This window comes from Salvelinus sp. IW2-2015, unplaced genomic scaffold, assembly GCF_002910315.2.
Source record: "Salvelinus sp. IW2-2015 unplaced genomic scaffold, ASM291031v2 Un_scaffold1229, whole genome shotgun sequence".
Taxonomy (NCBI): domain Eukaryota; kingdom Metazoa; phylum Chordata; class Actinopteri; order Salmoniformes; family Salmonidae; genus Salvelinus; species Salvelinus sp. IW2-2015.
Window position 1 is genome coordinate 52,564 of NW_019942787.1, and position 27,585 is coordinate 80,148.

Here is a 27,585-nt window from a genome sequence, read left to right on the forward strand (position 1 = left end):
ATGTGGATAGGGGCGTGCTCTCTCTGCTATTTCCTGAAGTCCACAATCAGCTCCTTTGTTTTGTTGACGTTGACTAAGAGATTATTTTCCTGGCACCACTCTCCCAGGGCCCTCACCTCCTCCCTGTAGGCTGTCTCGTTGTTGTTGGTAATCAGGCCTACTACTGTTGTGTCATCTGCAAACTTGATGATTGAGTTGGAGGTGTACGTGGCCACGCAGGTGGGTGAACCGGCATTACAGGAGGGGGCTGAGCACGCACCCTTGTGTGGCCCCTGTGTTGAGGATCAGTGAAGTGGAGGTTTTGTTTCCTACCTTCACCACCTGGGGGCGGCCCATCAGGAGGTCCAGGACCCAGTTGCACAGGGCGGTGTTCAGACCCAGGGCCTCAAGCTTAATGATGAGCTTGGAGGGTACTATGGTGTTGAATGCTAAGCTATACTCAATGAACAGCATTATTACACAGGTATTCCTCTTGTCCAGATGGGATAGGTTAGTTCAGTTACCTTTGCTTTCTTGGGTACAGGAACAATGGTGGACATATTGAAGCAAGTGGGGACAGCAGACTGGGATAGGGAGAGATTGAATATTTCCGTAAACACTCCAGCCAGCTGGTCTGCGCATGCGCTGAGGACGCGGCAAGGGATGCCGTCTGGGCCGGCAGCCTTGCAAGGGTTAACACACTTTAATGTCTTACTCACATCGGCCAGGGAGAAGAAGAGCCCACAGTCCTTGGTAGCGGGCTGCGCCGGTGGCACTGTGTTATCCTCAAAGCGTGCGAAGAAGGTGTTTAGCTTGTCCGGAAGCAAGACGTCAGTGTCCGCGAAGTGGCTGGTTTTCACTTTGTAGTCCCTGCCACATACGTCTCGTGTCTGGGAGATCTCTGGGTCCAATTTATATCCTCCTAAAAGCTCTCCCAAAACCCTCCAGTTCAACCTTTATCAGATCATTAACAGTGGCTGTCATCTGACGCCACAGTACAGCTCACACGTGCGCACAGCCATGAATTTGCATAAGGTAGACAGTAACAATTGGGATAACTTGACCTACTAAGTGTTCTATAGCTAAAGCAGAGGCCAAATGCCGATTTGACTACTGTTTATGCAATGCCCCAGATAGTCCAGAGTTGCAGATTGGTCTAGTTCTTCAATTGGTTACTCTGCCATTTAGTTCAACATTCCAAAAGGCACTGCGCATTGAGATTTTCTCATTGAATCAGTGTTCTTCACACACACATGCATAAACACTCCACACGCTTGGATGTGTCAAAGACATATGTGTGCTGGTGACCTCACCTGACCCATACAGAATTTGCACTGAATAAAAATGAGGATTAAATCACTTCATATATTCCTCTTTTAAAAGAGCTTCAAAATATCTTTAGGACCAATCAACATGCCATTGACACAAAGAAAGAAAGCGGATGACAAACGCCAGCAGTAGAAAAATACATACATTCACTGCATTGTAAGGTACCAAGTAGCACATTTTATCCTCATTAAAAAGTGTCAAAGACAAGGTTCTCTTTCAGCACCTTATCAAATTTATGCTAGGTTATATTATTTTCCCTGTCATCAATAAAACTATTCTAGAAGCCGGTCATCAGGCTGCTGATTATCCCGCACACCTGTCACCATCGTCTCGCACACCTGTCACCATCGTCTCACGCACCTGCGCCTCATGACACTCACCTGGACTCCATCACCTCCTTGATTATCTTCCCTATATCTGTCACTCCCCTTGGTTATTGACTCTGTTTTCATGTCGGTGAGTTGTTTGTGTTTCGTGTTCATTGTTTATTTTATTTATTAAAACACTCACTCCTTGAACTTGCTTCCCGACTCTCAACGCACTCGTTACAAAAACACCAAAGCCTTGAATTGATACTATAACAGTTCACTCATTCATAAGGCTATAGCCTTTAGTGCTCCATAACCCACAGGGATTTTCTCTTCATTTACTTACAATGAAGATGTAGAAGAAGGCTATTGATTTCTAAGATCTTCTTTAATCATTTAAGGTGCCCTACCAGTTCATTGCTCGAACATCCAATTAGCATTATCTTAGAGCAAAGCTGTTATCGTCAAAAGAGTCAGGACGTGTGGCTCCCTGAGCTGGAAATGGAGGTTTGGGACACCAAACCTCAGAAGAGAAACTCTGTACTGGTCTTCTACCAACACATCTCAGCTGATTGTTGACTAGGAGAGTGCTGGGGGAATAACAAGTAGGCTCTCTCTGCGTCATTCTCGTTGAGAGCTTTGCTTTACTACTGTGCTAACTAATGAGCCGGACTCTAACTTCACAGCATCATCTCAGGCAGGATGGCAGACAGTCCAAATCCCCACTCCCCAGGCCAGCTGCGGAGCATGTACTAAAACAGCTGGTTCACCATCAGTAGATCAGCTGTCTGCTCCGGGAGAATGAGCAAGTGGTTTCACCATTGACACTTCTGCTGAGTTCAGACTTGACACACACCTGTGGTGTGTTTACGGACATATTCAATCGCTCCCTATCCCAGTCTGTTGTCCTCACATGCTTCAAGACAGCTACCATTGTTCCTGTACCCAAGAAGACATAGATAACTGAACTAAATGACTACTGCCCCGTAGTACTCACTTCTGTCATCATGAAGTGCTTCGAGAGACTAGTCAAGGATCATATCACCTCCACTTTACCGGCCACACTAGACCCACTTCAGTTTGCATACCGACCCAACAGGTCCACAGACAACCCAATTGCCATCACACTGCACTATCCCATCTGGACAAAAGGAATACCTATGTAAGAATGCTGTTCATTGACTACAGCTCAGCATTCAACACCGTAGTACCCTCCAAGGTCATCATCAAGCTGGAGGCCCTGGGTCTCAACCCCGCCCTGTGCAATTGGGTCCTGGACTTTCTGACGGTAGGAAACAACATCACCACTTCGCTGACCCTCAACACTGGGGCCCCACAAGGGTGCGTGCTCAGCCCCCTCCTGTACTTCCTGTTCACCCACGACTGCGTTGCCATGCACGCCTCCAACTCAATCATCAAGTTTGCAGACGACACAACAGTAGTGGGCTTGATTACCAACAACGACGAGGTGAGGGCCCTCAGAGTGTGGTGTCAGGAAAACAACCTCTCACTCAACGTCAACAAAACAAAGGAGATGATCGTGGACTTCAGGAAACAACAGAGGGAGCACCCCCCTATCCACATCGAAGGGACAGCAGTGGAGAAGGTGGAAAGTTTTAAGTTCCTCGGTGTACACATCACAGACAAACTGAAATGGTCCACTCACACAGACAGTGTGGTGAAGACGGCGTAACAGCGCTGAGGCTGAAGAAATTTGGCTTGTCACCCAAAACCCTGACAAACTTTTACAGATGCACAATAGAGAGCATCCTGTCGGGCTGTATCCCAGCCTGGTATGGCAACTGCACCGCCCTCAACCGCAAGGCTCTCCAGAGGGTGGTGCGGTCTGCACAACACATCACCCGTGGCAAACTACCTGCCCTCCATGACACCTACAGCACCCGATGTCACAGGAAGGTCAAAAAGATCATCAAGGACAAGAACCACCCGAGCCACTGCCTGTTCACACTGCAACCATCCAGAAGGCGAGGGCAGTACAGGTGCATCAAAGCTGGGACCGAGAGACTGAAAAACAGCTTCTACTTCAAGGCCATCAGACTGCTAAATAGCTATCACCAACTCAGAGAGGCTGCTGCCTACATTGAGACCCAATCACTGGCCACCTTAATAAATGGATCACTAGTCACTTTATACAATTCACTCTAAATAATGGCACTTAATAATGTTTACATATCTTACATTACTCATATCACATGTATATACTGTATTTTATACCATCTATTGCACCTTGCCTATGCCGCTCGGCCATCGCTCATCCACATTTAAACTCAGTTTTTCACAATTCCTGACATTTAATCCTAGTAAAAAGTCCCTGTCTTAGGTCAGTTAGGATCACCACTTTATTTTAAGAATGTGAAATGTCAGATAGTACAGAGAAAGATTTATTTCTGCTTTTATTTCTTTCATCACATTCCCAGTGGGTCAGAACTTTACATACACTCAATTAGTATTTGGAAGCATTGCCTTTAAATTGTTTAACTCGGGTCAAACGTTTCGGGTAGCCTTCCACAAGCTTCCCACAATAAGTTGGGTGAATTTTGGCCCATTCCTCCTGACAGAGCTGGTGTAACTGAGTCAGGTTTGTAGGCCTCCTTGCTCGCACACGCTTTTTCAGTTCTGCCAACAAATTTTCTATAGGATTGAGGTCAGAGCTTTGTGATGGCCACTCCAATACCTTGACTTTGTTGTCCTTAAGGCATTTTGACACAACTTTGGAAGTATGCTTGAGGTCATTATCCATTTGGAAGACCCATTTGCGACCAAGCTTTAACTTCCTGACTGATGTCTTGAGATGTTGCTTCAATATATCCACATAATTCTCCTTCCTCATGATGCCATCTATTTTGTGAAGTGCACCAGTCCATCCTGCAGCAAATCACCCCAACAACATGATGCTGCCACCCCTGTGCTTCACGGTTGGGATGGTGTTCTTCAGCTTGCAAGGATCCCCCTTTTCCCCCCAAACATAACCATGGTCATTAAGGCTAAACAGTTCTATTTTTGTTTCATCAGACCAGAGGACATTTCTCCAAAAAGTACTTTGTCCCCATGTGCAGTTAGTATGGCTTTTTATGGCAGTTTTGGAGCAGTGGCTTCTTTCTTGCTGTGCGGCATTTCAGGTTATGTCGATATAGGACTCGTTTTACTGTGGATATAGATACTTTTGTACCGGTTTCCTCCAGCATCTTCAAAAGGTCCTTCGCTGTTGTTCTGGGATTGATTTGCACTTTTCGCACCAAAGTACGTTCATCTCTAGGAGAAAGAACGCGTCTCCTTCCTGAGCGGTATAACGGCGTGGTCCCATGGTGTTTATACTTGCATACTATTGTTTGTACAGATGAACGTGGTACCTTCAGGCATTTGGAAATTGCTCCCAAGGATGAACCAGACTTGTGGAGGTCTGCAATTTTTCTTCTGAGGTCTTGGCTGATTTCTTTTGATTTTCCCATGATGCCAAGCAAAGAGGCACTGACTTTGAAGGTAGGCCTTGAAATACATACACAGGTACACCTCCAATTGACTCAAATGTATGTCAATTAGCCTATCAGAAGCTTCTAAAGCATGACATAATTTTCTGGAATTTTCCAAGCTGTTTAAAGGCACAGTCAACTTAGTGTATGTAAACTTCTGACCCACTGGAGTGTGATACAGTGAATTATAAGTAAAATAATCTGTCTGCAACAAATGTTGGAAAAATTACTTGTGCACAAAGTAGATGTCATGCCAAAGTAGATGTCTCTACACGACTTGCCAAAACGATAGTTTGTTAACAAGAAATTTGGTATGGTTGAAAAATTAGTTTTAACTTCTCTAGGGTAGGGGGCAGCATTCTGAATTTTGATGAAAAGCATGCCCAAATTAAACGCCAGCTACTCATCCCAGAAGATAAGATATGCATATTATTAGTAGATTTGGATACAAAACACTCTGAAGTTTCTAAAACTGATTGAATCATGTCTGTGAGTATAACAGAACTTATTTAGCAGGCGAAACCCCGAGGACAAACCATTCAGATATTTTTTTGTTGTTTGAGGTCACTCTCTTTTCAATGGATTTTCATTGGGAATCCAGATTTCTAAGGGACCTTCTTGCAGTTCCTACCGCTTCCACTGGATGTCAATAGTCTTTAGAAATTGGTTGAGGTTATTCCTTTGTGTAATGAAGAAGTACGGCCATCTTGAACGAGTGTCACTCGAAGTGTCCTGTTTGTTAGAGGCGCGTGACCACAAAGCTAGCTACAGTTTGTTTTAATCCTGCATTGAACAGAGATCATCCCGTCTTCAATTTTATCGATTATTTACGTAAAAAAATACCTAAAGTTACATTTACATTTTAGTCATTTAGCAGACGCTCTTATCCAGAGCGACTTACAGTAGAGTGCATACATTTTATTACATTTTTTATTTTATTAAAAAAAAAAATAATAATTACATACTGAGACAAGGATATCCCTACCGGCCAAACCCTCCCTAACCCGGACGACGCTATGCCAATTGTGCGTCGCCCCACGGATCTCCCGGTTGCGGCCGGCTGCGACAGAGCACGAACCCAGCCCAGCCTGGGCGCGAACCCAGAGACTCTGGTGGCGCAGCTAGCACTGCGATGCAGTGCCCTAGACCACTGCGCCACCCGGGAGACTAGTTGTATTACAAAAGTAGTTTGAAATGTTTTGGCAAAGTTTACAGGTAACTTTTGAGATATTTTGTAGTCACGTTTCACAAGTTGGAACCCGTGTTTTTCTGGATCAAACGCGCCAAATAAATGGACATTTTGGATATATATCGACGGAATTAAACGAACAAAAGGACCATTTGTGATGTTTATGGGACATATTGGAGTGCCAACAACAGAAGCTCGTCAAAGGTAAGGCATGAATTAGCCTGCAGGGTTGAAATATGCTTCTCTCAAACAATGCTACTATCCTCCGATAATAGCATTGTTTGCTTTCGCCGAAAAGCCTATTTGAATTCTGACATGTTGGCTGGATTCACAACTAGTGTAGCTTTAATTTGGTATCTTTCATGTGTGATTTAATGAAAGTTTGATTTTTATAGTAATTTATTTGAATTTGGCGCTCTGCATTTTCTCTGCCTTTTGGCCAAGTGGGACAGTAGCGTCCCGCCTAAACTCAGATTTTTGGATGTAAATATGAACTTTACCGAACAAAACATACATGTATTGCTTAACATGAAGTCCTATGAGTGTCATCTGATGAAGATCATCAAAGGTTAGTGATTAATTTGATCTCTATTTCTGCTTTTTGTTACTCCTCTCTTTGGCTGGAAAAATGGATGTCTTTTTCTGTGACTTGGTTCTGACCTAACATAATCGTTTGGTGTGCTTTCGTCGTAAAACCTTTTTGAAATCGGACACTGTGGCTGGATTTACAACAAGTGTATCTTTAAAATGGTGTGAAATACTTGTATGTTTGAGGAATTTAAATTATGGGATTTCTGTTGTTTTGAATTTGGCGCCCTGCAGTTTCACTGGCTGTTGACGCTAGCGTCCCACATACCCTAGAGAAGTTAATGACTCCAACCTAAGTGTATGTAAACTTCCAACTTCAACTGTAGATGGTTACATTCAGAAATTATACAACTATTGAGAAATATCCCACAATCCTCTACAAACAGTCTGCATTATCCTCTGTCTGAAGGAAATTAGCCAATCAATTTTGTGTGCAAAATATTCAGTAATAGAATGGTCATTCCAACTCAGAAAGCATCACAGGAAAGAGGATTGACACCCACCATCTCAGATTGTTCTGAAATCGTTTCTGTATGTGTGTATGTATGTATGTAAACTTCCGACTTAAAACTGTACATAAGTCTAGAAACTAAAGCTTTGGTTGTCTTCCTCTCAGGCTTCCATGTCTTCTCTCTGGACCTCCTCAATGTCCACCTCTTGAACATCAGACTCTGAGCCCTCATCTTCACTGTCATTTTCCAACCTTGTTGAGGATGGCTCGTTGTCAGGCTCAAAAAGCCACAAATTTGCCCGGATGGCCACCAATTTTTCAATCTTTGTATTGGTCAGCCTGTTGTGTGCTTTGGTGTGTGTGTTCCCAAACAAGGACCAGTTGTGCGGCCTTAGACGGCTGATGTTGGTGGAATTTGGAGGATGGAGGCAACAGGGGAAAGAGCCTCAGATCCACAAAGTCCCTGCCACCAGGTGGCTGATGAGATATGTTGGCACGACTGCCATATTGCATCTCCATCCCAAAGCCCTTGCTTGGAAGTGTACTTCGCCAGACTGCCAAGAACCTTGCCCTCATCCAGGCCAAGGTGGCAAGACACGGTAGTGATGACACCATAGGCCTTGTTGATCTCTGCACCAGACAGTATGCTCTTGCCAGCATACTTGGGATCCAACATGTATGCTGCGGCATGTATGGGCTTCAGGCAGAACTCCTCACGCTTTTTGATGTATTTCAGAACTGCAGTTTCCTCTGCTTGGAGCAACAGTGAAGTGCGCAGGGCAGTACAGATTTCTTCTCTTACATCTGCAATCAGAGTCTGAACATCAGACAGGATGGCATTGTCTCCCTCAATCCGTGCAATGGCTACTGCTATAGGTTTCAGGCTGCTTTACCACTATCTCCCAAAATGCATCATCCAGGAGGATCCACTTGATGGGGCTGTCCATATCGGCAGACTGTGATATGGCCTTTTCTTGGAGAGACTCCTTCCCCTCCAGGAGACTGTCAAACATGATGACAACACCACCCCAAAGGGTGTTGCTGGGCAGCTTCAATGTGGTGCTCTTATTATTCTCACTTTGCTTGGTGAGGTAGATGGCTGCTATAACTTGATGACCCTTCACATATATGTGCCACCAGAGTCTCTGGGTTCGCGCCCAGGCTGGGCTGGGTTCGCGCCCAGGCTCTGTCGCAGCCGGCCGCAACCGGGAGATCCGTGGGGCGACGCACAATTGGCATAGCGTCGTCCGGGTTAGGGAGGGTTTGGCCGGTAGGGATATCCTTGTCTCAGTATGTAAGAAAAATAAAATAAAATAAAAAAATGAGAAAAAAAAAATGTAATAAAATGTATGCACTCTACTGTAAGTCGCTCTGGATAAGAGCGTCTGCTAAATGACTAAAAATGTAAAAAATGTTTAAAAAAATATAACCATTTCCTTGGCTCTCTTGTAGAGTGTATCCATTGTTCTCAGTGCCATGATGTCCTTGAGGAGCAGCACAGCCAATGGGTGTGATGTGAGGGTAGGACTCCTCCACTTTAGACCAAGCAGCATTCATATTTTGCAGTATTGTCTGTCACCAGTGCAAATACCTTCTGTGGTCCAAGGTCATTGATGGCTGCCTTCAGCTCACACAGAACCCAAACCGGCTGTGTGCATGCGCCATCGTGCATAAATGTATTTTGTCCCCCCACACCAAATGCGATCGGGTTAAAATATCAAAACAATCTCTAAACCAATTATATTAATTTGGGGACAGGTCGGAAAGCATTAAACATTGATGGCAATTTAGCTAGCTAGCTTGCAAAACTGACTTCTATTTTAGCCCTTGTCATCACAGACGCTCGTTGACGGGCGCGAGCAGAGTGGGTGCAATAATTTAATAATATAGATTTCGACATATATTTTGCAACACTCGCGCACGCGACGCGAGTGGTGTAGTCAGTCTATCATCTGCAATGTAAAGACCGGTGTGTCTGTTGTCCCTTGTGTCTGTGGCCATACTGGTGGAGGGGTGGAGATGATGTAGTTAATTATTCCTTGCCCACAAACATTCGACCACCCATCAGAGATGATTGCAATACAGTCCGCTTTCTCTATGATTTGCTTGACCTTCACTTGAACTCTGCATCCAGCAAATTAATAGATAAAGCATGTCTGGCTGGAGGGGTGTTGTCACGCCCTGGCCATAGAGAGGCTTTTATTCTCTATTTTGGTTAGGCCAGGGTGTGACTAGGGTGGGCATTCTAGTTTCTTTATTTCTATGTTTTCTGTTTCTATGTTTTGGCTGGGTATGGTTCTCAATCACGGACAGCTGTCTATCGTTGTCTCTGATTGGGAATCATACTTAGGCAGCCTGTTTTTCCACCTTAGTTGTGGGTAGTTGTCTTCGTTAATGCATGTATAGCCTTACAGAGCTTCACGTTCGTTTTGTTGTTTTGTTGGTGACATTAAAAACATAAAGGAAAATGTGCGCTTACCACCCTGCACCTTGGTCCTGTCATTTCCACCCTGACAACGTTTGTGACAGAACTACCCACCACAAACAGACCAAGCAGCGTGGTAAGTAGGAATGGACATGGGAGGATATCCTGAACGGGAAAGGTTCCTGGACGTGGGAGGAGATCCTGGCGGGAAAGTATCGCCTGCCAAGGAAGCAGGTGGAAGCAGCGAGGAAGGCGGAGGCAGCGAGTAAAAGGGCCCAGGATTACACAGGGTCACGGCTGGCACGAAAGACCGGGAGGCCACTCCCCCAAGTTTTTTTGGGGGGGAACACGGGGAGATTGTCTGAGTCAGGTTGGAGACCTGAGCCAACTCCTCGTGCTTACCGTAGGGAGCGTGGTACTGGTCAGGCACCGTGTTATGCGGTGGAGCGGTGTCTCCAGTGCGTGTTCACAGCCTGGTGCGCTACATTCCAGCTCCCCGCATCGGCCGGGCTAGAGTGGGCATCCAGCCAGGACGGATGGTGCCGGCTCAGCGCATCTCGCCGCCAGTGCGTCTCTACGGCCCAGGATATCCTGCGCCGGCTCTGCTGTGTGTCTCCGGTGCGTCTGCACAGCCCAGTGCGTCCTGTGCCAGCACCCCGCCTTTGCCGGGCGAAGGTAACCATCCAGCCAGGACGGGTTGTGCAGGCTCTACGCTCGAGACCTCCAGTGCGCCGCACTGGCAGTTGCGGGGAGCTGGAATGTAGCGCGCCGGGCTATGCATGCGCACTGGAGACACCGCGCGCTCCACCGCATAACACGGTGCCTGACCAGTACGACGCTCGCCACGGTAAGCACGGGGAGTTGGCTCAGGTCTCCAACCTGACTCAGCCACACTCCCCGTGTACACTCCCCGTGTGCCCCCCCCAAAAAACTTGGGGGAGTGGCCTGCCGGTATTTCGTGCCAGCCATGACCCTGTGTAATCCTGGGCCCTTGTATTTGCTACCTTTTTAATGAATTTAAGCAAAATTCTTAACTTCTAATGGAAAATTTCCCAGGAAAATTACGGAAATTTACTGGAAAGTTTCCGAGCCTTTGCAACCCTAGACCTGACATTCTACTAGCTTCTACTTTTAAAAATCCACCTTTCCAGAAACAAGTCTCTCACCGTTGCCGCTTGCTATAGACCACCCTCTGCCCCCAGCTGTGCCCTGGACACCATATGTGAATTGATTGCCCCCCCCATCTATCTTCAGAGCTCGTGATGCTAGGTGATCTAAACCGGGACAAGCTTAACACCCCGGCCATCCTACAATCTAAGCTTGATGCCCTCAATCTCACACAAATTATCAATGAACCCACCAGGTACAACCCCAAACACGGGCACCCTCGTAGATATCATCCTAACCAACTTGCCCTCCAAATACACCTATGCTGTTTTCAACCAAGATCTCAGCAATCACTGCCTCATTGCCTGCATCTGTAATGGGTCCGCGGTCAAACGACCACCACTCATCACTGTCAAACGCTCCCTAAAACACTTCAGCGAGCAGGCCTTTCTAATCGACCTGGCCCGGTATCCTGGAAGGATATTGACCCCATCCCGTCAGTAGAGGATGCCTGGGTATTCTTTAAAAGTGCTTTCCTCACCATCTTAAATAAGCATGCCCCGTTCAAAAAATGTAGAACCAGGAACAGATATAGCCCTTGGTTCTCTCCAGACCTGACTGCCCTTGACCAGCACAAAAACATCCATTGGCGTTCAGCATTAGCATCGAATAGCCCCCGTGATATGCAACTTTTCAGGGAAGTTAGGAACCAATATACACAGGCAGTTAGGAAAGCAAAGGCTAGCTTTTTCAAGCAGAAATTTGCATCCTGTAGCACAAACTCAAAAAAGTTCTAAGACACTGTAAAGTTCATGGAGAATAAGAGCACCTCCTCCCAGCTGACCACTGCACTGAGGCTAGGAAACACTGTCAATTAGCATTTTTCTACGGCTGGCCATGCTTTCCACCTGGCTACCCCTACCCCGATCAACAGCCCTCCACTCCCCACAACAACTCGCCCAAGACTCCCCATTTCTCCTTCACCCAATCCAGATAGCTGATGTTCTGAAAGAGCTGCAAAATCTGGACACTACAAATCAGCCGGGCTAGACAATCTGGACCCTCTCTTTCTAAAATTATCTGTCGAAATTGTTGCAACCCCTATCACTAGCCTGTTCACCTCTCTTTCGTATCGTCTGAGATTCCCAAAGATTAGAAAGCTGCCGCGGTCAGTCTCCCTCTTCAAGGGGGAGAAACTCTAGACCCAACTGCTACAGACCTATATCTATCTACCCTGCCTTTCTAAGGTCTTCGAAAGCAAGTTAACAACAGATTCGACCATTTCGAATCCCACCTACCTTCTCCGTATGCAATCTGGTTTCAGAGCTGTCATGGGTGCACTCAGCCACGCTCAAGGTCCTAAACTATATCATAACCGCCATCGATAAGAGACATTACTGTGCAGCTGTATTCATTGACCTGGCCAAGGCTTTCGACTCTGTCAATCACCACATTCTTATCGGCAGACTCAACAGCCTTGGTTTCTCAAATGATTGCCTCGCCTGTTTCACCAACTACTTCTCTGATAGAGTTCAGTGTGTCAAACGGAGGCTGTTGTCCGGACCTCTGGCAGTCTCTATGGGGGTGCCACAGGGTTCAATTCTCGGGCCGACTCTCTTCTCTGTATACATCAATCATGTCGCTCTTGCTGCTGGTGATTCTCTGATTCACCTCCAAGCAGACGACACCATTCTGTATACTTCTGGCCCTTCTTTGGACACTGTGTTAACTAACCTCCAGACGAGCTTCAATGCCATACAACTCTCCTTCCGTGGCCTCCAACTGCTCTTAAATGCAAGTTAAACTAAATGCATGCTCTTAACCGATCGCTGCCCGCACCTGCCCGCCCGTCCAACATCACAACTCTGGACGGTTCTGACTTAGAATATGTGGACAACTACAAATACCTAGGTGTCTGGATAGACTGTAAACTCTCCTTCCACAATCACATTAACTTCTTATGGCTGGGGGAGCTATTTTCACATTCGGATGAAAAGCGTTCCCAGAGTAAACTGCCTGCTACTCAGGCCCAGAAGCTAAGATATGCAAATTATTAGTAGATCCGGATAGAAAACACTCCGAAGTTTCTAAAACTGTTTGAATGATGTCTGTGAGTATAACAGAACTCATATGACAGGCAAAAACCTGAGAAAAAATTCAACCAGGAAGTGGGAAATCTGAGGTTTGTAGGTTTTCAAGTCTTTGCCTATCCAAGATAGTGTACAATTGGTACGATTGCACTTCCTAAGGCTTCCACTAGATGTCAACAGTCTTTAGAACCTTGTTTCAGGCTTCAACTGTGAGGGGGGGGGGGGTCGAATAAGAGCTGTTTGACTAAGGGTTGGAACATTATTGAAGAGTTATGATAAAAACATACTAAAGATTGATTCTATACATTGTTTGACATGTTTCTACGAACTGTAATGGAACTGTTTGACTTTTCGTCTGGACCTAGTGCTCGCGCCTTGTGAATTTGGATTTTTGAACTAAACGCGTGAACAAAAAGGAGGTATTTGGACATAAATTATGGACTTTATCGAACAAAACAAACATCTATTGTGGAACTGGGATTCCTGGGAGTGCATTCCGATGAAGATCATCAAAGGTGTGTGAATATTTATAATGCTATTTCTGACTTCTGTTGACTCCACAACATGGCGGGTATCTGTATGGCTTGTTTTGGTCTCTGAGCGCTGTACTCAGATTATTCCATGATGTGCTTTCGCTGTAAAGCGTTTTTGAAATCTGACACAGCGGTTGCATTAAGGAGAAGTATATCTTTAAACATCTCCAATCCAAAATGAAATCTAGAATCAGCTTCTTATTTCGCAACAAAGCATCCTTCCCTCATCCAAACATACCCTCGTAAAACTGACCATCCTACCGATCCTCGACTTCGGTGATGTCATTTACAAAATAACCTCCAACACTCTACTCAACAAATTGGATGCAGTCTATCACAGTGCCATCCGTTTTGTCCCAAAGCCCCATATACTACCACCACTGCGACTGTACGCTCTCGTTGGCTGGCCCTCGCTTCATACTCGTCACCAAACCCACTGGCTCCAGGTCATCTACAAGTCTTTGCTAGGTAAGCCCAGCTTATCTCAGCTCACTGGTCACCATAGGCACCCACCCGTAGCACGCGCTCCAGCAGGTATATCTCACTGGTCACCCCCAAAGCCATTCTTCCTTTGGCCGCCTTTCCTTACAGTTCTCTGCTGCCAATGACTGGACGAACTGCAAAATCACTGACGCTGGACACTCCTATCTCCCTCACTAGCTTTAAGCACCAGCTGTCAGAGCAGCTCACAGATCACCGCACCTGTACATACCATCTGTAAATAGCCCATCCAACTACCTCATCCCATACTGTATTTTATTTATCTTGCTCCTTCGCATATATACACTATATATACACTGCTCAAAAAAATAAAGGGAACATCTAACAACACAATGTAACTCAAGTCAATCACACTTCTGTGAAATCAAACTGTCCACTTAGGAAGCAACCACTGATTGACAATACATTTCACATGCTGTTGTGCAAATGAATAGACAACAGGTGGAAATTATAGGCAATTAGCAAGACACCCCCAATAAAGGAGTGGTTCTGCAGGTGGTGACCACAGACCACTTCTCAGTTCCTATGCTTCCTGGCTGATGTTTTGGTCACTTTGGAATGCTGGCGGTGCTTTCACTCTAGTGGTAGCATGAGACGGAGTCTACAACCCACACAAGTGTCTCAGGTAGTGCAGCTCATCCAGGATGGCATATCAATGCGAGCTGTGGCAAGAAGGTTTGCTGTGTCTGTCAGCGTAGTGTCCAGAGCTTGGAGGCGCTACCAGGAGACAGGCCAGTACATCAGGAGACGTGGAGGAGGCCGTAGGAGGGCAACAACCCAGCAGCAGGACCGCTACCTCCGCCTTTGTGCAAGAAGGAGCAGGAGGAGCACTGCCAGAGCCCTGCAAAATGACCTCCAGCAGGCCACAAATGTGCATGTGTCTGCTCAAACGGTCAGAAACAGACTCCATGAGGGTGGTATGAGGGCCCGACGTCCACAGTTGGGGGTTGTGCTTACAGCCCAACACGTGCAGGACGTTTGGCATTTGCCAAGAAAACACCAAGATTGGCAAATTCGCCACTGGCGCCCTGTGCTCTTCAAGATGAAAGCAGGTTCACACTGAGCACATGAGCACTGTGACAGACGTGACAGAGTCTGGAGATGCCGTGGAGAACGTTCTGCAGCCTGCAACATCCTCCAGCATGACCGGTTTGGCGGTGGGTCAGTCATGGTGTGGGGTGGCATTTCTTTGGGGGGCCGCACAGCCCTCCATGGGCTCGCCAGAGGTAGCCTGACTGCCATTAGGTACCGAGATGAGATCCTCAGACCCTTGTGAGACCATATGCTGGTGCGGTTGGCCCTGGTTCCTCCTAATGCAAGACAATGCTAGACCTCATGTGGCTGGAGTGTGTCAGCAGTTCCTGCAAGAGGAAGGCATTGATGCTATGGACTGGCCGCCCGTTCCCCAGACCTGAATCCAATTGAGCACATCTGGGACATCATGTCTCGCTCCATCCACCAACGCCACGTTGACCACAGACTGTCCAGGAGTTGGCGGATGCTTTAGTCCAGGTCTGGGAGGAGATCCCTCAGGAGACCATCCGCCACCTCATCAGGAGCATGCCCAGGCATTGTAGGGAGGTCATACAGGCACGTGGAGGCCACACACACTACTGAGCCTCATTTTGACTTGTTTTAAGGACATTACATCAAAGTTGGATCAGCCTGTAGTACTCCAAATCCAGACCTCCATGGGTTGATAAATTTGATTTCCATTGCTAATTTTTGTGTGATTTTGTTGTCAGCACATTCAACTATGTAAAGAAAAAAGTATTTAATAAGAATAGTTCATTCATTCAGATCTAAAATGTGTTATTTTAGTGTCCCCTTTATTTTTTTGAGCAGTGTATATATTCTGCACATCTACCATTCCAGTCTTTAATTGCTATATTGTAATTACTTTGCCACCATGGCTTATTTATTGCCTTACCTCCCTTATCCTACCTCATTTGCACATACTGTATATAAACTTTTTCTACTGTATTATTGACTGTATGTTTGTTTATTCCATGTGTAACTCTGTGTTGTTGTATGTGTTGAACTGCTTTGCTTTATCTTGGCCAGGTCGCAGTTGCAAATGAGAACTTGTTCTCAACTAGCCTACCTGGTTAAATAAAGGTGAAATAAATAAGATTTTTAAAAAAATATTCTAATCAGATGCCTGTGTGAGCCATTCTGACGCAACTCAATGGCATACTGGTGGATTTCACACTCCATAGGGTCCTCTTATACACTAAACATCCTAAAGCAGACAAGTAAACACTCTGCTACCTGAGATAAGCCCAAAAACTAAATTCAAGTTGCCATAGAAGGAAAGAGGTTATTCAAATGGCGTTACTGTTGGAGTCAAATGTAAGTTTAATACATTGATCTGCCAACGTGCAAAAAAATTTTTTATTTATGTTTGACGTTGACAAAATTGGAACATCACTCATTGCAACGCCGCATCCGTCACTTCAACAGTAAAGAGGCGATGTATAGGCTAGCAATAAATAACAACAATGTTTCACTTTTTATTGAATAATAGTAGAGGCCTTTATTTTTATTTTTTTGTATGTACAATTTAACAAGAGGTGTTCTAGTTAGGGGAATAGCATACGGATTAGACCGTTCTGTGTCGCTGCAACTTTGCCGACAAAACGGCTACATAACAAGCCAGAAGAATGCAGTTGAAAGGCTTTGTTAGTAAACTATCGTAATCCATTAGCCATACCACGGAGCTATTGTTGCCTTGCTGACAGCAGTTCGATTATTCCTGCTAAAACCTTCGCATGCCCATTCCTCGTGTGGAATAGGTTCGGATTGAATCGGAAATTAATCACAGTAAAGGTGGCCATTAAAACAAACAAGTTCAGTGCAAAAACGCTAAGAAACATTTCGGTAGCCTGTTAGCCACGTTCATAACCCTGTAATTACATGTCGGTTGCTACGTCCGCTTTGACTAGTGCGCGGAGACTTGACAACTTTGGTAAATGTTCATTAATAATATAGGTCGTTGATTGAATAGTTTGAGATGTCATACCTTGAGCAGACTTCAATATGCTCGAGCCTTCCTTTCCTTCTCTTCTTACAGAAATTATTCTTCCTTTCAAGTTGATTCCCGACTCAAGTTATGATAATTCCTTTTAGAAAAAAAATTGGCAACGGCACAAATCCCCTTTGTAACACCGAGCATCACGCATAGATCGACGACATATCCAACGAGAGAATGCAGTATGTGCCTTTCGATCCACTTTGCCTCGACTTCTCAACAAATTGCATGTTTTTTAGCGAGAAAACAAACTCAAGACGTGACCCTTTGCTTGGATTTGTTTTCCTGAAGAAAAAAAACATCCTTGCGCGGCGCTTGGTTGGGTGGGTGGTATGGCCTATCCGGAGGCAGTTTGCTGACTGGTTCAAATCTGTAATGAGTCGGGAATTGTCAGCTTGCGAGCGCCGTCTAGCTGTATGTGCGAGCAATATAGGTAGGTCATATAATAGGCCTCCAGTACTCATGGAATATTTAAAGTGCAGTTTATGAGTATTTAAAAGCCACAGTTTGGAAAATTGTAAACAATCAAAGAGTGGGTTACCAACATGTTAACAATGGAGCAAATGCATGCAATGACAGCTACACATGCACTTTCACTGGATTTCTCTGTTATAGGCCTATTTGTAAACAGGGAATTACATTCCATGAGAGCAACAATGAGCTACCATGAAGACCACACAGTGTGCATAAATACACCTGCATCTTCTCTAGGGATTTCAGATTCTTTACCGACTGACACCTGTGCAGTTGCGGTGTGAAGATTGTAGATCAGAACCTTTTAAACAATCAAACAAGCCTAAATAATTCAATAATATGCTATATACCTAATACATTATTTACTTGTGTGTTTTGTCTTATGTGTTTTCTTACAAAATAAGTGGCTAGGCCACAATGATAGTTGATTGCACTTAATGGTCTTCAGTGTGGAATTTACAGTCATCACTGAAGTACCACTGTCCTCCAACTGAGGGCAACCGGTTACATAAAATCTATCCTGTCCATGGATTCTGACTTCTCCAGAGAAAGAGTATTCGGCTTCTGTAACTATTTTCAAAATGATACTTATTTTATAAAGGAAAATGTGCATTCTTCCCGATTGCTTAAGTTAATTTCTTATCAAAAAAGCCTAGGTGATTATTCAAATATGACATTTTTACAATGATTATCATGTGGTTGGCACAGGCCATCAGTTCCTAAATCCATTCTCTTCTGCACTCTTCTATTCACGCTGACATCCTATAACATTTCCTGAATGACAATATGAATGTGCATTTAGAGCAATACAATCTGGTCAAATGTGTTGTTATGGATGTCACATGTCTGAGTTTGTCTGCACAAACTGTATTGTAGCACATGCCCTGGGAATAGCGCTTTCTAACTTGAGTGCATCATATCTAGACCTTTAGATAAGTATGTTTACAGTAACCAGGCTGTATGTTTACTCTTTAAGAGTCTCATAATGACGAACATACGTTTCAGCAATACCTACAACCTCCTGGTTCCTAGCGACCTATGACACATGACACAGCTTGCTGTTATTTTTGTTGTGTTGACCTTATGTCTTCCCATGTAATCTGATTATACATTACAAATGTGATATGGTCATTCTGCACTAGCTAAATATTAATGTAGAACTCATCAACTGTGAACCATTGCCATAGTGGGCTGCAGTCAGTGTTTATTTTCTCAAGGTATCAAGCAAGCAGGCTTCATTTTAAGGTGAAACATTTCGATACCATTTGATTGCAATTAAACCAAATTATATAAAACCAGTCCTCAATATGATTGCATGTATAGTATGTTTTTTGTACTATGGTGTGTTTTTTAGTCTGGGCCCTGTTATAGTGACTCCTCACTTTGGATGATGATGATGGGAAGGCTTGATAAAGGCCCAGTGTCTATCTGATTCTATCACACAGGATGTGCTGCTGGAAAGTGTTTGTGTTACTAAGAAAGGGTCTGTTGTCCAGAAGCTGAGAGAACCTGACGTTAGCCGCATAGGACTAAGTAGAGCAATGCTTGCTCTTTTTAGGGGACTCACTGGGTTCCTTGTTCGAACAAAGGCGGTTCTGCTGGACCACAGATCAAATATCTACAGCAAGCCACCAAAGGACAAGATTGGGCCTGGTGTAGGAACCAAAGCTTCCCATGTCTCTGTCTAACCTATATATATATATATATAAAAGGTAATCTTATTACCAAAAAAAACATTGTTTTGGAAGTGTCTCTTTTGGCATTTATTTCGTTATGTCAATGTTAAGAATTTATTTAGATCTTTTGCATTCTTTTTTTGTTGTTGTCTGCAAATATTTTAAAGTGCATGGTACACTATATTACCATCCAATGTCAGAATTGTAGGGTCAGGCAGATTTAGGCAAAGCTCAAAGCTCATACTAATTTAATTAAAAGAAAGCTAACTTTTACAAGTTGTTGCCCACTGAACTCCTAAAATTACACAAACATCACACAAGAAACTACAACATAACAACAAAGTTTCGGTCTCAGGCAGCCATATCTGTAACATATCACTTTACATTCTCTAATGTGGTGAATTCAAGTGAGGTGGGTTTTCCAGCCGAGAGAGAAATATGTTTTATTTATTTGTTATTTATAAGTTAGTAGAGCCAAGCTTTCCCCTCGGAAAAGAGATATGATGACTGAGATGTGAGACAGAGCCCAATGTTGGTCCAGCTGTCCGCTCTGCTCTCTTCAGGGACATCCACAGGGTTTTTAACGGATCATTCATGGGTGTTGCTATGAAGTCTACAGTGCCAGGGGAGGATGCTATGGAGGCAGGGGGATGGGGACTGTGCTAGGGAGACAACGATATATTATCATCAGAGCCAAGGTTCATGAGCCTCTGGGGGGAAGGTCAATTGGTCCGCCCAGCTGTAAACCTACAGCTTGAGGGGAAGTTGGTTTCTATGAGAGAAAGAGAGAGAGTGAGAGAGAGGGAGAGAGGGAGAGACAGAGCGAGAGATGGCTTTACACAAAGCATAAAAACCTGAACAAGGTAATTACAGTGTAATTACACTGTAACGTAGCCTAGCAGTTAGCGCGTTGGGCCAGTAACCGAAAGGTTTCTAGTTCGAATCCCCAAGCCGACAAGGTGAAAAATCTATAGATGTGCCCTTGAGCAAGGCACTTAACCCTAATTGCTTTAGGGTCACCAATGATAATGTCAGACCCTGACCATGACCCCACTCGCAGAGGGTGTCTCAGTGAGAATTGGGATATGCAAAAAACATATTTCCAATTTACACATATTATATTATTAATACACGCTTGTACATGTGTGAAATAGGACAAATATAAGCACCCATCAAATTACAGTAAACAAATATATAAACGCAACATGTAAAGTGTTGGTCCCATGTTTCATGTGTCTCACAACACAATGCCACAGATGTCTAAAGTTTGAGGGAGCGTGCAATTGGCATGATGACTGCAGGAATGTTCACCAGAGCTGTTGGAAGCGAATGTAATGTCAATTTCTCTAGCATAAGCTGCCTCCAACGTCATTTTAGAGAATTTGGTAGTATGTCCAACCCGCCTCACAACCGCAGACCATGTGTGTAGCGTCGTTTGAGCGAGCGGTTTGCTGATGTTGTCACGCCCTGACCTTAGAGATCCTTTTTATGTCTCTATTTTTGTTGGTCAGGGCGTGAGTTGGGGTGGGCGTTCTATGTTTTGTTCTATGTTGTCCTTTTCTATGTGTTTGGCCTGGTATATGGTTCCCAATCAGAGGCAGCTGTCAATCGTTGTCTCTGATTGAGAACCATACTTAGGTAGCCTGTTCCCACCTGTGTTTGTGGGTAGTTGTTTCCTGTTTTGTGTTTCTTCACCTTACAGGACTGTTTCCTGTTGTTCACTCTCTTTGTTGTTTTTTGTCATTCAGTGTTCAGTTTATTTGATTCAATTTACTATGAACACTTACCACGCTGCGTGTTGGTCCGATGATTCCTATTCCTCATCATCAGACGAAGAGGAGGAGCGTTACAGATGTCAACATTGTGAGCAAAGTGCCCCATTGTGGAGGTGGGGTTATGGTATGGGCAGGCATAAACTACAGACAATGAACACAATTACATTTTATCGATTGGCAATTTGAATGCACAATAATACGCGACGAGATCATGAGGCCCACTTTTTTAAGGTATCTGTAACCAACAGAAGCATATCTGTATTTCCGGTCATGTGAAATCCATAGATTAAGGCCTAATTTATTTATTTAAATTGACTAATTCCCGCAGATGAACTGTAACTCAGTAAAGTCGTTGAAACTGTTACATGTTGCGTTTATATTTTTGTTCAATATATTATTTTTATTATTATTATTATTACAAGACTAAGGCGTTACATTCAGGTGGTGCCTGTTGACCGTTTGATTCAGTATTTGCACAGCAATGTTTTACATGCTAAATATGTATGTGATCTCCTTGTTTCCCTCACAGCAATGTTTTACATGCTAAATTATGTATGTGATCTCCTTGTTTCCCCACAGCAATGTTTACATGCTAAATATGTATGTGATCTCCTTGTTTCCCTCACAGCAATGTTTTTACATGCAATATGTATGTGATCTCCTTGTTTCCCTCACAGCAATGTTTTACATGCTAAATATGTATGTGATCTCCTTGTTTCCCTCACAGCAATGTTTTACATGCTAAATATGTATGTGATCTCCTTGTTTCCCTCACAGCAATGTTTTACATGCTAAATTATGTATGTATCTCCTTGTTTCCCCCACAGCAATGTTTTACATGCTAAATTTGTATGTGATCTCCTTGTTTCCCTCACAGCAATGTTTTACATGCTAAATATGTATGTATCTCCTTGTTTCCCTCACAGCAATTTTACATGCTAAATATGTTATGTGATCTCCTTGTTCCCTCACAGCAATGTTTTACATGCTAAATATGTTATGTGATCTCCTTGTTTCCCTCACAGCAATGTTTTACATGCTAAATATGTATGTGATCTCCTTGTTTCCCTCACAGCAATGTTTTACATGCTAAATTATGTATGTGATCTCCTTGTTCCCTCACAGCAATGTTTTACATGCTAAATATGTATGTGATCTCCTTGTTTCCCTCACAGCAATGTTTTACATGCTAAATATGTATGTGATCTCCTTGTTTCCCTCACAGCAATGTTTTACATGCTAAATATGTATGTGATCTCCTTGTTTCCCTCACAGCAATGTTTACATGCTAAATTGTATGTGATCTCCTTGTTTCCCTCACAGCAATGGTTTTACATGCTAAATTGTATGTGATCTCCTTGTTTCCCTCACAGAACAATGTTTTACATGCTAAAATTGTATGTGATCTCCTTGTTTCCCTCACAGCAAATGTTTACATGCTAAATTTTGTATGTGATCTCCTTGTTTCCCTCACAGCAATGTTTTACATGCTAAATTTGTATGTGATCTCCTTGTTTCCCTCACAACAATGTTTTACATGCTAAATATGTATGTGATCTCCTTGTTTCACTCACAGCAATCTCTCTTCACAATGTCAGTGTTTGCGTTCACTCTCGTAGTCCCGGCTGGATGGATCATGCACCGTATCCCAGTTTACCGCCAGAGACCCCTCCAGAACACTGACTCGGCTCCACCAAAATGCATAAAAGGACATCACCGAAAAATCACTGAGCCACAAAAACTCTGCCTAAATGTAGCTTATCTTAATAATGTATTAGATGAACTAATGTATAAACACAAACTAAACCACAATCATTTACCAGGTGGATGGTATAATGTTTAATATTTGTAATTTATTTTGTTTCTAAAGATGAAATGTAGTATTTTTGTCTTGATGGCATTGAATTGTTGCTTGTCTTTATTGCAGGCTCTTAACATTGTTTCAGCAGACTGACACCCGGCCCACGCAGTTTTCATCTCCAAAATTCCAATCTGCATGTGCCTTCAGTTGAATGAGTGATTTTTGAGATCTTCTAGTGGACATACAGAACCAGGAACCAGTGAGTCCACTCAGAACCAGGCTCCAGACACAGGATGTTGTTACTTTATCAGCTGGAGATGGGAAGGGGAATACTCTAGTCCTGGTTCTTGGCAAACACTGAGATCTGTTGAGAAGTATAGTTAAGGTTGTAGTGTCTATTCTCTTTGCCTCAGAACTGAAATTCTTGTTTATCTTTTAGCTGGGATGAACTGGGAATAATTCTAATTGCTTCCTGTAAAGAAAAGAAAACCGTTCCTGATATACTGTACCAGTCAAAAGTTTGGACACACATACTCATTCAAGGGTTTTTCTTTATTTTTACTATTTTTTACATTGTAGAATAATAGTGAAGACATCAAATCTATGAAATAACACATATGGAATCATGTAGTAACCAACAAATAAAGTGTTAATCAAATCAAAACATATGTTATATTTGAGATTCTTCAAAGTAGCCACCCTTTGCCTTGATGACAGCTTTGCACACTCTTGTCATTCTCTCAACTAGCTTCATGAGGTACTCACCTGGAATGCATTTCAATTAACAGGTGTGCCTTGTTAAAAGTTAATTTGTGGAATTTCTTTCCTTCTTAATGAGTTTGAGCCAGTCAGTTGTGTTGTGACAAGGTAGGGGTGGTATACAGAAGCTAGCCCTATTTGGTAAAAGACCAAGTCCATGTTATGGCAAGAACAGCTCAAATAAGCAATGAGAAACAACAGTCCGTCATTACTTTAAGACATGAAGGTCAGTCAAAGATTAGAGAAAATTCAGAACATTTCAAGAACTTTCAATGTATCTTCAAGTGCAGTTGCAAAAACCATCAAGCGCTATGATGTAACTGGCTCTCATGAGGACCGCCACAGGAAAGGGAGACCCAGAGTTACCTCTGCTGCAGAGGATAAATTCATTAGAGTTACCAGCCTCAGAAATTGCAGCCCCAGAAAATGCTTCACAGAGTTCAAGTAACAGACACATCTCAACATCAACTGTTCAGAGGAGACTACGTGAATCAGGCCTTCATGATCAAATTACTGCAAAGAAACAACTACTAAAGGACACCAATAAGGAGGAGAGACTTGCTTGGGCCAAGAAACACGAGCAATGGACATTAGACCGGTGGAAATCTGTCCTTTGGTCTGGAGTCCAAATTGGAGATTTTTGGTTCCAACCACCGTATCTTTGTGAGACGCATTGTGGGTGAATGGATGATCTCCAAAATGTGTATTACCCACTGTAAAGCATGGAGGAGGTGTTATGGTGTGGGGGTGCTTTGCTCGTGACACTGTCAGTGATTTATTTAGAATTCAAGGCACACCTGACCAGCATGGCTACCACAGCATTCTGCAGCAATACGCCATCCCATCTGGTTTGCACATAGTGGGACTATCATTTGTTTTCAACAGGACAATGACCTCCAGGCTGTGTAAGGGCTATTTGACCAAGGAGAGTGCTGCATCAGATGACCTGGCCTCCACAATCACCTGGCCTCAACCCAATTGAGATGGTTTGGGATGAGTTGGACCGCAGAGTGAAGGAAAAGCAGCCAACAAGTGCTCAGCATATGTGGGAACTCCTTCAAGACTTTTGGAAAAGCATTCCAGGTGACCACCTCATGAAGCTGGTTGAGAGAATGTCAAGAGTGTGCAAAGCTGTCATCAAGGCAAAGGGTGGCTACTTTGAAGAATATCAAATATAAAATATATTTTGATTTGTTTAACACTTTTTTGGTTACTACATGATTTCATGTGTAATTTCATAGTTTGATCAAATCAAATCAAACTTTGATGTCTTCACTATTATTCTACAATGTAGAAAATAGTAAAAATAAAGAAAAACCCTTGAATGAGTCGGTGTGTCCAAACTTTTGACTCATACTGTAAATAGTCAGTTGCCATAACTCCCCAGTGACAATGGAAAGACTATAGGAAGCAATTTCCCTTCACCACTACTTACTGCGGTTCTCAAATTGCCTACAGTAGTTTGATAGTATCCTTCCTAAACATGGTCTTTGTGCATACTGTCAAAATTCATTGTTTAAAAATGCTCTTTATAAATTACAGTTACAAAATCTCTGACAACCATCTGGATTATAAATGATGTAAAATAGTGATATATAGCCTATAGTTTAAGAGGAGTAAGTATACCACCACCTTTGAAACTCACTCTTTGAATCTCAGCTGATGCAAAAGAGCAGTAGCAGCTTCGTGTTGAGTCGGGTGTTAAATATCACTTTCTTGAATGACAATTTGTCAGAGTCGGACCAGTCCATTTTGAAAGGTATGTGTGATTTGGGTCTGGCTTTTCTATCAGCACAATGACATATACATTCCCAAATTATAAAAATGTCCACGAAAGACACCGCATGCATTTAAATGATTTACAAGGCCAATGCAATCGATTGCAATTTCTGTTAACACGCTTTTTATGGAAGCAGTGGTACAACCAGAGCGAGCCTGTGAGCGAGGGGGGATTATTCACTTTTTCAAGACTGAGGGGGAACAACACCGTAGGGGAGAAAAAACAAACATTTGACAGTGTTTGTTTTAGGATTCGTGAAGTGTTTCCACAATGTCTACGAAAGCAGAGCAATGTAAGTACCATTATTTAAAATGTTCCTGACATATCATTATCCACCCATTTTTAGGTGTAATTTTCTAGTAAGAAAGCGAAGGAGGGGAGCTGTCCTTGGTGATGAAACCGCGGTTGCTAAGGCAGGTTGCAACACGTACTCGCTCTGCAGATGATGGCTCTAGGTAGGGGCTAGTGTAGGGGATGCGCTATTTTTTGGCGGTGGTCAACACAACGATATGGGGAAAACATAATAGATATTAACCTTTCATTTTTGATTGACACGTTGAAAGAAAGGCCGGTGCGGAGAAAGAGATGTAGGTTATTGGTTTCAAGGTCGATTTGACAAATGCTCCACTAAACAATATGGTGGCATTGGTGATCAGTAATGTGGTTGCTTTGCTTGTTCTTTTACTTACTTGACATAATATGAGACGAGTTTTTTTCTTCGTCATTTGCCTGTGAAACAGGTGGATAAGCATACTGCGGTAACACTGTATTTGATCAACTGAATCAATGCACAGTGTAATAAACAATTGGTGGTTTGTTGTTGTTGTCAATTAACACACCTTGGAGAACTCAACATTACTCAAGTAGGCATGTGTTACTTGGTTTCGAATAGGCCTATAATAATAACTGGAAGAAACAAGTTAATATAGGCCCATCTACATTTATTTGGTAGAAAGCCTGCTCAATATCGACTTGAAATATACTTGGCCATGTTTGGGGCAAAATATAATGTTCTATAGGCTACTCTATGGTCCCATGTAGGCTATGTATTGTAAACATCACAAGAAAGGGAAATAATCACCATTTGAACTCTAGCCTATAGACGATTTGTGTTGTTTCTCCTTCCTTCAGTACATAGACATTACTGAATTGGTCGGACATTAGTTTGCACAAGTTTCACAAATTTTTGCCCTTCAAAACAACAGTTGAAATTGTTTTTGGGCAGGCAAAAACTAGAGACAGTAGATGTCCAGATTTTGCTAGCCTGTGAATGAGGTTACACCTTTGCTCACATTTCTTGTTTTGCAAAGTGTGTCTGAAGGTAGCCTATTCTGGCAATGCAGTCATTCATTGCTATGAAATTTGCAAAAAATAACACACTCCTACACCCACGTAGATTTCCTAAACACACTAATTGACTTGGGATTTGTCATTTGCAGGTCAGCGAAGGCTAACCAATATTCCTCTCTGAGTCACAAAATGGCACCAAAACGACCCATTCTAGGGCTGGTTGTGACCTAGCTGGCCAAACACAAAGGCCACTTAAAGAGAGACAATGAAGGTGCCACAGAGACCCTCGCCCTTTGCCATGCTTATGGGGCAGCATATCAATGACCAGGCTTATACTGTACCAACCATAACCCATTGTTTCAACCTGCATGTCCTGGTCATCATGTCTGGTGTGGGGGTACAAAATCAACATGGCGCGATGGCGCACGCACTCGTCCAGTTTGGTCAGAATGTTACAGTGCAGGGATGAGATACTGTAGGATCATGTTCCTCATACAGCAACATGAAGCATATGGTATCACAAAGGCAGAGGATGGAGCAAGACAATACCCTCTCTGAAAATTACCTGAGGGTTTTCAATTAGGATTCTTAAATGATGATGAGCACTATAAAGTTACATTGTAGAATACCATTTCCAATATTTCCACTCCTATCTTTTAATTCCAACTGACTTCCTACCAGCAGTAATGCTGTCATGATGCTGTGCATGTATTAGAATTAGGCTTAACCCCAGTCATCTCTCCTCTGAAACTAAACATCAAATACTTACACTCCTTTACTTCACCTGTGGTTCCAGCGCAGGCTACTTACCTGAGCAGGGTTTGGGAAAAGTTTTCAATGTGTTTGCAATGTCTGTTCCGGAGGGCACGGGGTAAATATTGGTGTGCACGCGGTTGTGATACTCTTGCAAGTATCTTATCTTAGAGGCAACTAAACAGATAAAGAGCAGAGTAACAAACATATGACATCTGATGAAGCCTTTATCAAATCGGGGGGGGGGGGCGGGCA

General features: G+C 43.4%; 1 protein-coding gene across 1 annotated transcript in view; it reads right to left on the minus strand.

Annotated features, from left to right (window-relative positions):
- LOC112070121 (BTB/POZ domain-containing protein 7) overlaps nucleotides 1-17,377 on the minus strand; it is a 55,475-nt gene extending 38,098 nt beyond the window's left edge. The window contains exon 1 of the mRNA XM_024137535.2: nucleotides 17,014-17,377. The gene's annotated coding sequence lies outside the window, so the exon portion shown is untranslated. The remainder of the gene's footprint in view (nucleotides 1-17,013) is intronic.
- Nucleotides 17,378-27,585: the final 10,208 nt, after the last annotated feature.